This window comes from Arachis hypogaea, chromosome 14, assembly GCF_003086295.3.
Source record: "Arachis hypogaea cultivar Tifrunner chromosome 14, arahy.Tifrunner.gnm2.J5K5, whole genome shotgun sequence".
NCBI classification, from domain to species: Eukaryota; Viridiplantae; Streptophyta; class Magnoliopsida; order Fabales; family Fabaceae; genus Arachis; species Arachis hypogaea.
The window spans coordinates 88524202-88540699 of NC_092049.1; the positions used below are offsets into that span (position 1 = coordinate 88524202).

General features: G+C 36.6%; 1 non-coding gene across 1 annotated transcript; it reads right to left on the reverse strand.

Annotated features, from left to right (window-relative positions):
- Positions 1-16145: 16145 nt before the first annotated feature.
- Positions 16146-16252, reverse strand: LOC112745894 (small nucleolar RNA R71). The gene has a single exon (XR_003173800.1). It is a non-coding gene; the product is annotated as a small nucleolar RNA R71 (small nucleolar RNA).
- Between the last annotated feature and the right edge of the window lie 246 nt (positions 16253-16498).

Here is a 16498-nt window from a genome sequence, read left to right on the forward strand (position 1 = left end):
GAGGACGTGCGTGCGTGAATCAGAAGACAGAGGAAAGCAGAGATTCAGAAGACAAAGCATCTCCAAAACTCCAACATATTCTCCATTACTGCACAACAAGTAACCTTTAATTTATGTTCTCTTGGTCATTCACAATTCAACTGATAAACATAATTGACTTCCTGACTAAGAATTACAAAATAATCATAGATTGCTTCAATCCAACAATCTCTGTGGGATTCGACCCTTACTCACGTAAGGTATTACTTGGACGACCCAGTGCACTTGCTGGTTAGTGGAACGCGTTGTGAGAAGTGTGATTCACAATTCGTGCACCACGCCCCTCCCCCCCGAACCCCCTTCTCCTTCCTCTCTTCTCTGCAACCACCACCACCCACTTCCAGCCAGCACCACCGACCACCTCCCCACCATCGACCACCCAGACCCCAACGCCGCCGCGCCACCCCCTTTTCCCTTTCCTCTCTTTCTTCTCTTTCTCTCTCTCTTCTTCCCTTAACCACCGCTGCCACTACCGCGGACAACCACCGCCCACCGCGCCATCACCGCCGTAAACCCCCTCTCTTCCAACCCCCCTCTTCACCATTACCCCCTACCCTACCCCCATTACCCCACCCAAACCCCCTGCCTCCGAATAGACAACACTGCCACGCCAACCGTCGCCGCGCCACCCTCAACCACCACGTCAGCCGCCACCACCACCATTCCCCAACCATCTCTCTGCCCCACTTTCATTCATCCGCCTACCAAGTTCTGTCGAACGCCACCCTTCTTTCAATTCCAAGTTAATTATATATTTTTCTGTTTATGTTCATAATTAGGCCAGTTAGATATGCATGTTGTAGTGGATTCTAGGTAGTTAGGTAGCCTAGGATGTGGTTAGTGGATTTAGGTCTGATTAATTGCACTGTTCGTGCTTCTTGTTTTATAATTTTCGCAATTCTGTTGTTGCTGTGATGTTAGTATTGTTCATATGCTGTTCTTACTGTTCATGCTGCTGTTGCAAATGTTCTTTCTTGTTCACGCTAATTATATCTAAATTGCAGTTTGTTTTAATTCATATGAACTGTCCTACTTACTGTTTATTTTCCGGGAACATCCAATTTTAGCTTGAATGCTGCCCAATTTTCTGTAAACTGTTTTGTTTCCATTCATGTCTTGGTTTTGGCACTTTGAACTCTGCTTTACTCTGCTTTTACCAAACTAATTCATGAATACCAGGGCAAGCTTTCTTATTCTTTTTGATTTCCTAGTTCATAATCTGCATTTTTTATGTTTAGCTTCCAATTTTTTATTCATCATCAACCTGATTCCCTTGTTTGGATATGAGTTAACTGTAGCTTCTAATTGAGAATGCTTGTTACTTAGAAAATGATCATCATGCCACTTACTCTAACCCACTTTTTACTAATTCACTAATTTTAACTTCCTAAACTCTTTTTTTTCATTCCTAACCAACCTAACCTTTCAAAACATCTCTTCTGGTTTTTCACTATTCTCTTTAACCTTCTAACCAAGGCATGATGATAATTTTTCCTAATTAACATGATTTCTAATACATTTTGGATTGTTAATTTTTCTTCTCGAACTTTTAACTCATATTCAATCCTTAATGCACATTTACTTAACTCATTTTCATTACTCCACTACTCCTTTGCCACTATATGCTTATTTTGTGATTTGCATACTTGTTTTCCTGTTTTCATTATATCCTGGTTTTCTGTTTTTCAGGACGTCTAACACCCAAAGAAAAGGAAAGGGAAAGGCGACAACTGGCAAACGGAAAAGAGGAGAATCCTCCATGTCCATCCTGGATATCATGCATGATGACTCCTGGCGGGAGAAACACTTTACCCCGCAGGAGAAGGCTGACCAGCTACTCTCTGCTACTGATCCCATTAAGTTTGCAAACCGATACTGCAAGCTGAAGTATCCGGTGTTTGCAACCTCCAGGAACCTGTACCTGGAGAGGACTCTGAAGATCCCAGAAGAACTCCAGCAATACACCTCTGATCAGATCAAACAAAGAGGCTGGTTCTTCCTGGAGAGAAACCTGACTGAGGTCAATGCATCTTGGGTAAGGGAATTTTACTGCAATTACTTCAAAACTTCTCTAGATGCAGTACACCTAAGAGGGAAGCAGATACTGGTCACTGAATAGGCCATAGAGGATGTTCTGAAGCTCCTGCCTAAATCTGATCAGCCAGATGGTTATCAGAAGGCTGAGGAGGACATGTGCTTCAAGAAGTTTGACTGGGATGCCGTCAAGGCAAGGATAGCCCTTGACCCGACTGTTCCATGGGTCATGGGTCAGAACACCACCATGCCTAAGGGAATCAAGCGGGCATACTTGAACGATGAGGCTCGGCTTTGGCATCAGATCCTAAGCAACTTTATTATGCGGAGTACTCACGAGACGGAGCTACCTGCCGCTATGATCACCCTCCTATGGTGTGTGATGGAGGGTAAGGACCTGTACCTGCCACGCTTCATTCGGTACTACATGGCCAGGGTCTACGTCCGAGGCACTCTCCCCTTTCCATATCTGATTACACAGCTTAGCCGTCGAGCTGACGTGCCTTGGGAAGATGCTGATGAGAAGCCACCTACTGCAGAATGCAAGAAAATTATCCCTCACAATAGGAACTTTCTGGCTTTGGGCTACAGCCCTCCATTCCTCACTCCTACTGATGAGACAGCCACACCATCTGCCGGCCCCTCTTCCTCTACAGCTACCCCTGCTAACACCACTGCACCTCCACCTGCCTCAGAGCCAATTTATCACTTAGTGCACCGCCTGTTTCAGCAGCTAGACCAGATGGAGTGCCACAACCGGTGGTGATACGAGAGATCTGAGCGTCACAGCAAGTGACGCTATGAGCACCTGAAGCTGATGATCCGTTCTGGTAGCGACATCCCCTCCGAGCCTGACACCCCATCAGAGCCATCTGAGGAGGAGGCGGATGATCACAAGGTGGAGACCCATCCACAGAGAGAGGCTGCACAAGCAGGCACGGAGCAGGCTGCGCCCCAGCAGGAGGCCCCACATCAGATTCAGGCTGCAGACCCAGAGGTTCCTATTCAGTCAGCACATCCTCTGCAGCAGGCAGATCCTCAGACCACCACCACAGAGACTCCAGCTACGCATCCTTCCAGTGATGACACCCCTTCACACCCTGCTTGAGTGAGCATCAGGGACAATGCTTCATATTAAGTGTGGGGAGGTCGCCATCTCTGGCGTATATTTTTTGGTGAACCACTACAGACTCTTTTTACTTTATTATTTTTCTGTATTTTTCTCTTTATTTTTTTTATTTTCTCAGTACTTATACATTGCTATTTTCATGTATTTTTACTATATTTCTGCATGTTGCACTTTAGTTCATATTTTAGCCATTTAGTTTAGTTGCAATTCTAACTTATTAGTTATAGAAAATGTGGATTAATTAGTATAGTTTACCCTTTTTAGCATAAGATAACTTAGTTTAAATTAAAAATATAAAAAGGAAGTAAACTAGAAACTTTAACAGAATAAAAACAACCCACACCTTGTATATATAGCGTTACATGTTAGTTAGTTAACAATATTTCATCAAGGAGAAACACTAGAACTTTAAAGCCACCTTACATTGAGAATAATGGGAACTCTTAATTTTTACTTGCTTGACATATATAACTAATATATGATTTTGAGTTAGAGAACACATAGCCTGTGAGTTTTGAGCTTAATTGCATGGTTACATTTAAACCATAATATTTTATTCCTGTGTGTTCCGCCCTTCTTATTTATTCTGGTGTTCTTTACTTTGTTTTAATCTATATGTCCGATTATAGAATATAGATACATACCAAGAAAGTGATTGAGGCCATTGTTTGATTCTAGCTCACTATTCCCAAATTAGCCTACCTTTTACATCACCCTTGTTAGCCACCTTGAGCCTTTAAATCCCCTCTTGTTTTATAACCACATTACTAGCCTTAAGCAGAAAAACAAAATAAAAATCCCAAGTTGAATCCTTGGTTAGCTTAAGATAGAAATTGTGTATTGTGTAAGTGTGGGAACCTTATGGGAACATGGATGACAGAAACAAAAGGGTAGAAAGTTAAAAAGAATAAAAATTTTTATTTTTAAAAGTTTTGGGAAGCATGCTCATGTGAAATCAAAATAATTTAATTACCATGTGTACCAAAAAAATAAAAATAAAAATAAAAAAATTAAAAAATAAAAAATTTTTTATTTTTCAGTATTTGAATAAAGGGGATACAAAAGAATTCCCCAAATGCAAAAAGCGATGTACATGAAAAAAAAAATTAAAATATGAGCATGTAACATAAAAAGTGGGAAAAATATGGAAAAATATGTAAATAAGCTTTGCTTTACAAAATATGTATGTTAGGTGAGATCTTAGACTAATCAAGGATTCACTTAATTAGCTCACTTAGCCTTATACATATACCCTTACCTTTACCTTGGCCCCATTACAACCTTAATTAAAGACCTCATGATTTTTGTATGCCTATATTCTATAATTGTTGATTGGTTAGATGAAGAACAAAGTTATAGAAAGTAAGGATAAAAAGAAGAATAGAGTGATTAACCCAATAAACACTGAGTGACTAGAGAGTAAACACAAAATCCAGTGAGGGTTCAATAGCTCATCAATATATATCTCTGCTTAAATTATTAATTGTCTTGCAAAATTGTAAAATGTTTTTCTCTCCCATCTCAATTGTGAAGGTACTTAATCACTATCTAAGGTTTGGCTATATACATAAGATTCCTTGAGAATGTGAATTAATTCAACTACATGTAAGCTTTATACACAAGGGAATAACAAATTAGAATTGCATGATTCATTTAGGTAGTTGCATTTAGAATAGATTGCATTGCATGAGATTCCACCATTTTAACCTTACTTTACTCTTTGTCTTGGATTTAGCATGAGGACATGCTATTGTTTAAGTGTGGGGAGGTTGATAAACCCATATTTTATGATATATATTGTGCTCAATTTGAGTGATTTATTCAATCCTTCACCCATTTATTCATGTTAATTGCATGGTTTTACTTTCCCTTCCTTATTATGTGATGTATGTGAAAAACATGTTTCCTATGCTTTAAAAATAATTATTTTAATTACCCTTTACTTCCATTCGATGCCGTGATTCGGGTGTTGAGTAGTTTCAGATCTTCTAAGGAAGGAATGACTTAAAGGATGGAAAGGGAACATACAAAAATGGAAGGAAAGCACAAAATGGAGTTTTTGAAGAAACTGGCAGTGACGCGATCGCGCGCCATAAGCGAAACGCATATGACGCGGACACATGACTGAAGCGACCGCATGACAAGGAAAACTCTAAATGACGCGACCGCGTGACCCACACGGACGCGTGACAGAGGCCACGCACCAGAAAGTACAGAAAATGCTCCCAGCGATTTCTGAAGCCCTTTTTGGCCCAAATCCAAGTCCAGAAGGCACAGATCAGAGGTTATGGAGTGGGGGAATGCATCCATTCAAAGGAGAGTCTCCAATTAGTTAGTATTCATGAATTAGATGTAGTTTTTAGGGAGAGGTTCTCTCCTCTCTCTTTTAGGATTTAGAATTAGGATTTCTTTTGCTTTCAGGATTATCTCTTTCTATCAAGTTCAACATTCCTTTTTATTTATCTTCTTAATTTAGTTTATGAATTATTCTATGTTACAGATTATTCTTTGAATTAATGTTATTTGAGGTATTTCAGTTTATTATTGCTCTCTTTTATTTATGTTACTGTTGCTTCCAATCTGAAGACATTTTTATTCCAGTAGATTTACTTTTTCCCTTTTGGTCTTGGTTAAGAAATCAGTAACTTAGGAGTTATCAAACTCAATGTGATCGATAATTGTTATCTTTGCTAATTGAATTGAACTTCAATAATCCCAATCTTTTTCTAGGAATTAACTAGGATTTGAAGATCAAACTAATTAGTCACTTGACCTTCCCTTGCTCTAGTAAAGGTTAACTAAGTGGAATTAAGATTCAATTTTCATCATCATTGATAAGGATAACTAGGATAGGACTTCCAATTTCTCATATCTTGCCAAAAGTGTGTTTTACAATTATTTATTTATTTTACAGTCTTTTATTTATTTTAATTGCAATTTAAATTACTTGTTCCTCATCTTCAAAATCTCGATTTACAATCTTCATAACCAATAATAAGAACATACTTTCCTGCAGTTCCTTGAGAAGATGACCCGAGGTTTAAATACTTCGGTTATCAATTTTAAAGGGGTTTGTTACTTGTGACAACCAAAACGTTTGTAAGAAAGGTTGATTGCTTGGCTTAGTAACTATATTTGCAACGAGAGTTTACTATAACCTCTAAACCATCAATCTTTAGTTCTTTCAGCATCGCTTGCGTTTTCAGTCCATCACGCATACGCGTCCCTGACACGCACCCGTGCCCATGAAAAATTGGCGTAAATAGTGTTTGGCCAGAGAGTTATGATGGTGTGGGGCTAGAACTTTGCTGGGAGCACAAGCCCCATCCCGCGTACGCGTCCCTGACACGTGCGCATCATTTTTCCGTTATGGCCATCCACGCGTACGCATGGGTGACTCTTACGCATCGAATGGCCAACTCAGTTTTCATACGTACGCGTGGTGCACGCGTGCGCGTCGTGTCCCGGTTTTAATTTCCTTCCCTTTTCTTCTCTCCTTTCTCCTTCTTTCTCCCTCTTTTCTACCTTTCTTCTTCTTCTTTTCTTTAATTCCTCATCCTTATTCTCTTTCATTCTATTTTACTTAAATTTATTTGCATACTTTCATTCATTGCATTTTTAATTTTGTGCATGTTTTTATTTTCTTTTCTACGTTTATTATTTTCTCCGTTGGTGTTACCTGTTCTTATTCAACTGTTGCATCTTTTCTTGTATTATTTTGGTACTTAGTGACTTGTTTTACATTGTTGGGTAATATTATTTAAGTCAATGCTAATATTTTATGATACCTATGTTCCTTTTGCATTTACATGAATTTATATCATCTCTCATTACCTACTATCTCTCCCCCTTTGTTGCAATTTTTTGCACTATGGATATGCCATTTGCTTCTACTGTTTTCTCACTTGCATGTTGTAGCTACCATGTAATTGAGATCCTTATTATTTGGCATTAATCCATCTATATTTTATTTGTTTTCATCTTTGTTTTTGGGTTACTTTTCTTTCATTTTTCTTTCAGGATGGCCACCAGGAAGGGAACCGGACGACGTTTCAATGGGGAGACAGACAAGTTCATCTGCACATTCTTTGGAGAAAAGCATCAGTTGTAGCAGCCCGTCCACTTGCACATCTTAGCATGCACTAAGGACGGTGAAATCTTTAAGTGTGGGGAGGTCGATACCGACTTCCATGGGTTAGTTATTTCCTATTTCAACACCAATGTTTAATTTTCATTGTTAACTTAGTTGTTAAATTTGCATGTTGGATTGCATGTTTATTAATTGTTTGCATGTATGTTTTGCTTGGTTGAAGTAATAAATTTCTCTTTCAAGACCTTGTTTTATAGTATTTCACTAATTTAAATTAAAAAGTTGTACTAAACTTGTTTGAGGATTGTAATTTGGAACCTAAATTATAGCTAAAGAACACACAACCTGTGAGATTTGAGCTTAATTATATGGTTACATTATTTAACCATAATTTTTATTCTTGTGTGTTTTCTTATCTATGATTGCAATCTTTGCTTTATTCTATTCTATATGTCCATTGTTTAGTATATTTACATGCATGCGTATGATTGAGGCCATCATTTGTTATTAGCTCACTTATCCCAAATAGCCTACCCTTTCAATCACCTTTGTTAGCCACCTTGAGCCTTTTAATCCCTATTTGTTCTATATTTTACCACATCACTAGCCTTAAGCGGAAAAATAATTAATTATCCCAATTGAATCTTTGGTTAGCTTAAGTTAGAGATTGTGTATTAATTAAGTATGGGGAACTGTGAGAACTTGGGTTGATGAAAGTGTACAGTGTTCTATTGACAAAATAATGGGAATTTGGGTGCCTACTCATGTGAGACCAGAAAAATTAAAATACCATGTGCATCGATATACTATGTTACTTTTACCTTAAAAAACAAAAAAAACAAAAAAATATTCAAATAATTAAGTAAATAGATAAATAAAGGGACAAAATTACCCCGATGCTAAGTTTAATAAAAGATCAATGCACATATGGTGAAACTAAAGAAATATTTGGTACATGAGTATGTGATACAAAAGTGGGAATTATGGGTAGCTAGGCATGAATTTAGAGTTAGATAGAGTGCGTGTGTGTTTAGGTGAGAACTTACGTTAGTCAAAGATTTATATTATAGCTCACTTGGTCATACATATATCCTCACCCTTACCTTAGCCCCATTACAACCTTGAAAAGACCTAATGATGTTTGCATTGGTGTACTAAATTTTTGTTGATTGGTTAGATGAAGAACAAAGTCTAGAAAGCATGACTAGAGAAGAGTAGAGTGATTAACCCTAGACACTTGAGAGATTAGAGTGCATATACACTACCAGTGAGGGTTCAATGCTTGATTCTATGTTCCCTGCTTTCATGAGCTATCTTCTTACAACTTTACTTATCTTTTATTGTATGATTTGAATTAGTGGAATCTGATTTATGTTTGTCTTGGAGAACTTATTTACTTTTAACCAATTAGACAGAATCATCTTAGCATATAGTTGCATTTCATGAGTCTTACTTTTCCCCATTCATTCCTTTTGTCTCTTTGAGCTTAGCATGAGGACATGCTAATGTTTAAGTGTGGGGAGATTGATAAACCTCTATTTTATGGTTTATCTTGTGCTAATTTGAGTGGTTTTTATCAATTCTTTGCTCACTTATTCATATAATTTGCATGGTTTTACAATTCCTTCCTAATTTTGTGATATAGTTGAAAACATGTTTTTTAGGCTTTTAAACTGTTAATTTTAATCAACCTTTATTACCATTCGATGCCGTGATCTGTGTGTTAAGTGTTTTCAGGCTTTATAGGGCAGGAATGGCTTAGAGGATGGAAAAGAAACACGCAAAAGTCGAAGGAACGCGAAAAATGAAGTTTTGAGAAGCTGGCAGCGATGCGAACGGATGACTGACGCGTATGCTTGACAAGGAATTTCGCTAAACGACGTGCACGCGTGACCTACGCGTATGCGTAACATGCGCCACGTGCAGGAAGTTACAGAAAGCGCTGGGGTCAATTTTGGGCCAAGTTTGAACCCAGTTTTCGGCCCAGAGAACACAGATTAGAGGCTACAAAGTGGGGGAATCAGAGAGGATTCATTCATTCATCAATTCACAGAATTTTAGGTTTAGATGTAGGTTTCTAGAGAGAGGCTCTCTCTTCTCTCTAGGTTTTAGGATTCTTAGGTTTAGTTATTTTTAATTTCAGATTTCTACTTTATTTCAATTTAGCTTCTCTTCTACTTTTAATTATTCTACTACTATAGTTTATCTTCTCTTATTGATTTATTTATTTTCCTAATTTAGTTTATGAATTCTCCATGTTAGATTGGATTTCTTATTTAATACAATTTGAGGTATTTCTTATTTGAGTCACAATCTGAAAAGGTTCACCCAGTTATGTGTCTGTAGCATTTATGTATCCAGTGGTAATACCGGAAAACAAAGTGCTTAGGGCCACGGCCAAGACTCATAAAGTAGCTGTGTTCAAGAATCAACATACTGAACTAGGAGAATCAATAACACTATCTTGGTTGTTTGGAGTTTATTATCTCTTATTAGTTCTCTATGTTTTTATGTTGTGCCTTCCAAGTGTTTGATAAAATGCTTGGGAGGGTTTTAATTTAGATTTTAGATTCTTAGCTTGAATTGAGTAATTGGAGACTCTTGAGTTATCAAACTCCTTTGTTGATTGATAATTGGAATTTGCTGGTTGATTTGGATCCCTCTAAAGCTAGTCTTTCCTTAGGAGTTGACTAGGACTTGAGGAATCAAATTGATTAGTCCACTTTACTTTCCTTCATAGTTAGAGGTTAACTAAGTGGGAGCAATGAACAATTCTCATCACAATTGATAAGGATAACTAGGATAGGACGTCTAATTCTCATACCTTGCCAAGAGTTTTTTTAGTTATTAATTTAATTTCTTGTCATTTACTTTTATTGTTCTTTATTTCAAAAACCCAAAAATATACTATCTCATAACCAATAATAACTACACCTCCCTGCGATTCCTTGAGAGACGACCCGAGGTTTGAATACTTCGGTTTATTTTTATTGGGTTTGCTTTAGTGAGAAACAAGTTTTTATATGAAAGGATTCTTTGTTGGTTTAGAAACTATACTTTCAACGAGATTTCATTTGTGAAATTCTTTACTGGCAAAAATACGTTCATCAAATACTTTTGTTGAGAAATTGTTGGGTATTAGAATGGTTGAGAAGGGTTTGAGAGATGTTTGGTTCGGATGGAACCCTTGAAAGGTGATAAAGTCTGAGATTTAGGAGAGCTTTTGTCCCACTTGCATGATTATGAAATATGTTTATGATTAAGAAGATGGTTTTGGGGGATGAAGATTATGATGAATTTGATTATGATGGTTTTGATTGATGATGATTATTGATTGGCAAGGACGTGAGTTTTGTCCAGCTTGTTTTTTGATATTGTGGGGATGGTGGTTCGTTTCTCCCACGGTGAGGACGATGCTTCGTCCCTCTCATGGATAAACAAGTTGGGATTTAGGATTCTCTCTCTTATGTTACGGTGGACAAGTGGGATTAAGGATTTCCTTTCTTGTTATATCAGGGGATTGGATAGAAGGTTGAGCATTCACTTCGATTCATTTTCTAATTGTTGCATCACAGTCTCTCTTTGATAGTGAAGTGTGGCGGGTACTATATCCCAAGAGTATGGCGGGCACTATATCTCAAGAGTATGGTGGGTACTATATCTCAGATAGCGCAGCCTCTAGTGAGAATATAATAGGACATTCTCCCTCTGAGACCAGCGTGTGATGAGATTGGGATGTTCACCCTGGGAATGTGTCGAATATGGTAGTATAACCAACACATGAGCTCACGGCCAGTGGAACAGACATGCATCATATGTATTTGTTTTATCTATTTTGGTGTGAATTTTGTTGTTGTGTTGTGTTTATGTAATTTATCTGATTATGTACTGTATAATACGTGCTTTATATGTGTGTGTTTCTGTGTGATTAAAATGTTTGATTTGATTGTATTTTCTGGTGTACGGAGGTGATGAAGGTTTCGGCGGATTGAAATCAATATTGTCCTAAGACTCTAGTCTATGTGTTGAATGGTTAGGTATGAATGAGGGAAGTTTGATGGGTAAAAAGCCCTTAGGCATGTCTTTGGTCCCTACGGAAAAGCTTTAAAGATTTATTTTGGGTTTCATAAAACATATATAACTAAGAAATATTAAGATATGCATTTGCATATAAGTAAAAATTTTTTGAAAATAAAGATAACTTTCATCAGTTGTGAGTTGACTAGGTGTATGTGTTTTTATTACTTTTGTGGCATTCCCTTCTCCTATGGAGGACCTTCGGGTTAGGTTCTCACCCCCTACATCTAATATTTTTCAGGAAAACAGATGAAGAAGGCAAGCATTGGATGTACTTTATTTGCTTTATTAGATGTTCCCTCGCCCTTATTTTTTTATATCTTGTAAAGAGAGATAGGAGTTGTAACTATATATATGTATGTAATATATATTTTGTATGTTGCTTGTATAAATTATTCTTGTAAATGTAAAATGTGTTGAGATATATTAGTGTGTATGTTTATGTATATATGTATGTATGTATGTATGTATGTATGTATGTATGTTTGTACAAAAAATATTTTACTAATTTTTCAAAGGAAAGTCATTAAAGAGTTTAGATAAAGGCTCCTACTTATTATATATATATATATATATATATATATAGAAGTAGTCATAATATCTTCGCTATTAGAGTGGCACAGTGATGAGCGGATATTTTATACGCTTTTTGGCATTATTTTTAGTATGTTTTTAGTAGGATCTAGTTACTTTTAGGGATGTTTTTATTAGTTTTTATGTTAAATTCACATTTCTAGACTTTACTATGAGTTTGTATATTTTTCTGTGATTTGAGGTATTTTCTGGCTGAAATTGAGGGACTTGAGCAAAAATCAGATTCAGAGGTTGAAGAAGGACTGCTGATGCTGTTGGATTCTGACCTCCCTGCACTCAAAATGGATTTTCTGGAGCTACAGAACTCAAAATGGCGTGCTTTCAATTGCGTTGGAAAGTAGACATCCAGGGTTTTCTAGCAATATATAATAGTCCATACTTTGGCCGAGTTTAGAAGACGCAAAAGGGTGTTGAACGCCAGTTCTACGCTGCTGTCTGGAGTTAAACGCCAGAAACACGTCACGAACCAGAGTTGAACGCCAAAAACATGCTACAACTTGGCGTTCAACTCCAAAAGAAGCCTCTGCACGTGGAAAGCTAAAGCCCAACCCAAGCACACACCAAGTGGGCCCCGGAAGTGGATTTATGCATCAATTACTTACTTCTGTAAACCCTAGTAGCTAGTTTAGTATAAACAGGACTTTTTAGTATTGTATTAGACATCTTTTGATCTTTTTTAGATCTCTAGACCTCCATGGGAGGCTGGCCACTTGGCCATGCTTACCCTATGTTCACTTATATATTTTTCAACGGTAGAGTTTCTGCACTCCATAGATTAAGGTGTGGAGCTCTGCTGTTCCTCATGAATTAATGCAAAGTACTGCTGTTTTTCTATTCAATTCAACTTATTCCGCTTCTAAGATATTCATTCGCACTTCAATATGAATGTGATGAATGTGACAATCATCGTCATTCCCCCACAAACGCGTGCCTGACAACCACTTTCGTTCCACCTTAGATTGAATGAATATCTCTTGGATCTCTTAATCAGAATCTTCATGGTATAAGCTAGATTGATGGCGGCATTCATGAGAGTCTGGAAAGTCTAAACCTTGTCTGTGGTATTCCTAGTAGGACTCTGGGATTGAATGACTGTGACGAACTTCAAACTCGCGAGTGCTGGGGGTAGTGACAGACGCAAAAGGAGGGTGAATCCTATTCCAGTATGATCAAGAACCTCAGATGATTAGCCGTGCTGTGACAGAGTATTTGGACCATTTTCACAAGAGGATGGGATGCAGCCATTGACCACGGTGATGCCTCCAGATGATTAGCCATGCAGTGACAGCGCATCGGACCATTTTCACAGAGAGGATGAAAAGTAGCCATTGACAATGGTGATGTCCTTACATAAAGCCAGCCATGGAAAGGAGTAAGACTGATTGGATGAAGACAGCAAGAAAGCAGAGGTTCAGAGGAACGAAAGCATCTCTATACACTTATCTGAAATTCTCACCAATGATTTACATAAGTATTTCTATCTTTATTTTATGTTTAATTATTATATATTTTCGAAAACTCCATAACCTTTTGATATCCGCCTGACTGAGATTTACAAGATGACCATAGCTTGCCTCATACCAATAATCTCCGTGGGATCGACCCTTACTCATGTAAGGTTTTATTACTTGGACGACCCAGTGCACTTGCTGGTTAGTTATGCGAAGTTGTGAAGTTATGTTTGGACCATGGTTCTGTGCATCCGTTTTTGGTGCCATTGCCGGGGAGAGAACGAGCAACAAATTTTACAACCTAATCTGAGTAACAATTTCGCATACCAAGTTTTTGGCGCCATTGCCGGGGATTGTTCACGTTTGGACAACTAACGGTTCATCATGTTGCTCAGATTAGGTAATTTTCTTCTTATTTTGTTTTCAAAAAAAATTTCAAAAAAAAAAATTTTCAAAAATCTTTCAAAAATTTCTCATCTGTTTTCGAAAATTATTCTAAAATTTTTTTAAGAATGAATTCTAGTGTTTCATGAAGCATGTTGAAGCCTGACTGGCTGTAAAGCCATATCTAAATTCATTTGGACTGGGGCTTCCAACCCAACATTATCAAGAGCCAGCTAGTTGTTGCTAATCCACCTGCTGCTATTCCTGATCCACTTGATTTACATGCTAAAGCTTGACTGGCTATTAAGCCATGTCTAACCCTCAGATTGGAGCTTTAGACTAAGAGTGCAAGATTCCTGGAATTCATATTAAAAAGTTTGGAATCATTATTTTTCTTTTTCAAATAATTTTCTAAAAATCCAAAAAAATCATAAAATCATAAAAACCAAAAATATTTTGTGTTTCTTGTTTGAGTCTTGAGTCAATTGAATGTTTTAAAGTTTCCATAAAATTTTCGAAAAATTCATGCATTCATAGTGTTCTTCATGATCTTCAAGTTGTTCTTGATAAACCTTCTTGATTGATCTTCATATTCTATTGTTTTGTGTTGTATGGTGTTTTTCATATGCATTCTTGAATTCTTAGTGTCTAAGCATTAAAGATTTCTAAGTTTGGTGTCTTGCATGTTTTCTTTGCATAAAAAATTTTTCAAAAATAAGTTCTCAGTGTTCATCTTGATCTTCAAAGTGTTCTTGGTGTTCATCTTGACATTCATAGCATTCTTGCATGCATTCCTTGCTTTGATCCATAACTTTCATGCATTGCATCATTTTTCATGTTTTTCTCTCTCATCATTAAAATTTCAAAAATCAAAAAAATATCTTCCCCTTTTTCTCTCTCAAAATTTCGAAAATTAGATTTGACTTATTCAAAAATTTTTAAAATTTAGTTGTTTTTATGAGTCAAATCAAATTTTCAAATTAAAAATCTTATCTTTTTCAAAATCTTTTTCAAAAATCAAATCTTTTTCATTTTTTTATTATTTTATTTTCAAAAATTTTAAAAATATTTTTCAAAAATCTTTTCTTAATTTTTGTTATAATTTTCGAAAATATCTTCAACAATTAATGTTTTGATTCAAAAATTTCAAGTTTGTTACTTACTTGTTAAGAAAGATTCAAACTTTAAGTTCTAGAATCATATCTTGTGATTTCTTGTGAGTCAAGTCATTAATTGTGATTTTAAAATTCAAATCTTCTTCAAAACTAATTTCAATCATATCTTTTCAAAAATATCTTTTTATCTTATCTTTTTCAAAATCATATCTTTTTCAAAAATTTGATCTTAAAATATCTTTTCTAACTTCTTATCTTCTTATCTTTTCAAAATTGATTTTCAAATTTGTTTCAACTACCTAACTAACTCTCTCTCTCTAATTTTCGAAAATATCTCCCTCTTTTTCAAAAATTCTTTTTAATTAACTAATTATTTTAATTTTTTATTTTAATTTTATTCCTAATTTTTGAAAATTACTAACCTTTTTCAAAAACTAATTTCGAAAATCACTAACCATTTTTCAAAAATAATTTTCGAAAATCCTCTTCCTCTATCATCTCCTTCTATTTATTTATTCACCTACTAACACTTCTCTCACATCCAAAAATTCGAACACTACCTCCCTCTCTGTGTTCGAGTTTTTCCTCTTCTCTTCTTTACATTACATTTTTTTCTTCTTCTACTCACACAGGGGAACCTCTATACCTGGACAAAAAGGATCCCTATTATTATTATTTTTCTGTTCCCTCTTTTTCATATGAGCAGGAGCAAGGACAAGAATATTCTTGTTGAAGCAGATCCAGAAGCTGAAAGGACCCTGAAGAGGAAACTAAGAGAAGCTAAATTACAACAATCCAGCAAGCACCTTTCAGAAATTTTCGAACAGGAAGAGGAGATGGCAGCCGAAAATAATAATAATGCAAGGAGAATTCTTGGTGACTTCACTGCACCTAATTCCAATTTACATGGAAGAAGCATCTCCATCCCTACCATTGGAGCAAACAATTTTGAGCTGAAACCTCAATTAGTTTTTCTGATGCAGCAGAACTGCAAGTTCCATGGACTTCCATCTGAAGATCCTTTTCAGTTCTTAACTGAATTTTTGCAGATCTGTGATACTGTTAAGATTAATGGAGTAGATCCTGAAGTCTACAGGCTCATGCTTTTCCCTTTTGCTGTAAGAGACAGAGCTAGAGTGTGGTTGGACTCTCAACCCAAAGATAGCCTGAACTCTTGGGATAAGCTAGTCACGGCTTTCTTAGCCAAGTTCTTTCCTCCTCAAAAATTGAGCAAGATTAGAGTGGATGTTCAAACCTTCAGACAGAAAGAAGGTGAATCCCTCTATGAAGCTTGGGAGAGATACAAGCAACTGACCAAAAAGTGTCCTTCTGACATGCTTTTAGAATGGACCATCCTGGATATATTCTATGATGGTCTGTCTGAATTAGCTAAGATGTCATTGGATACTTCTGCAGGTGGATCCATTCACCTAAAGAAAACGCTTGCAGAAGCTCAAGAACTCATTGACATGGTTGCTAATAACCAGTTCATGTATACTTCTGAGAGGAATCCTGTGGGTAATGGGACGCCTCAAAAGAAGGGAGTTCTTGAAATTGATACTATGAATGCCATATTGGCTCAGAA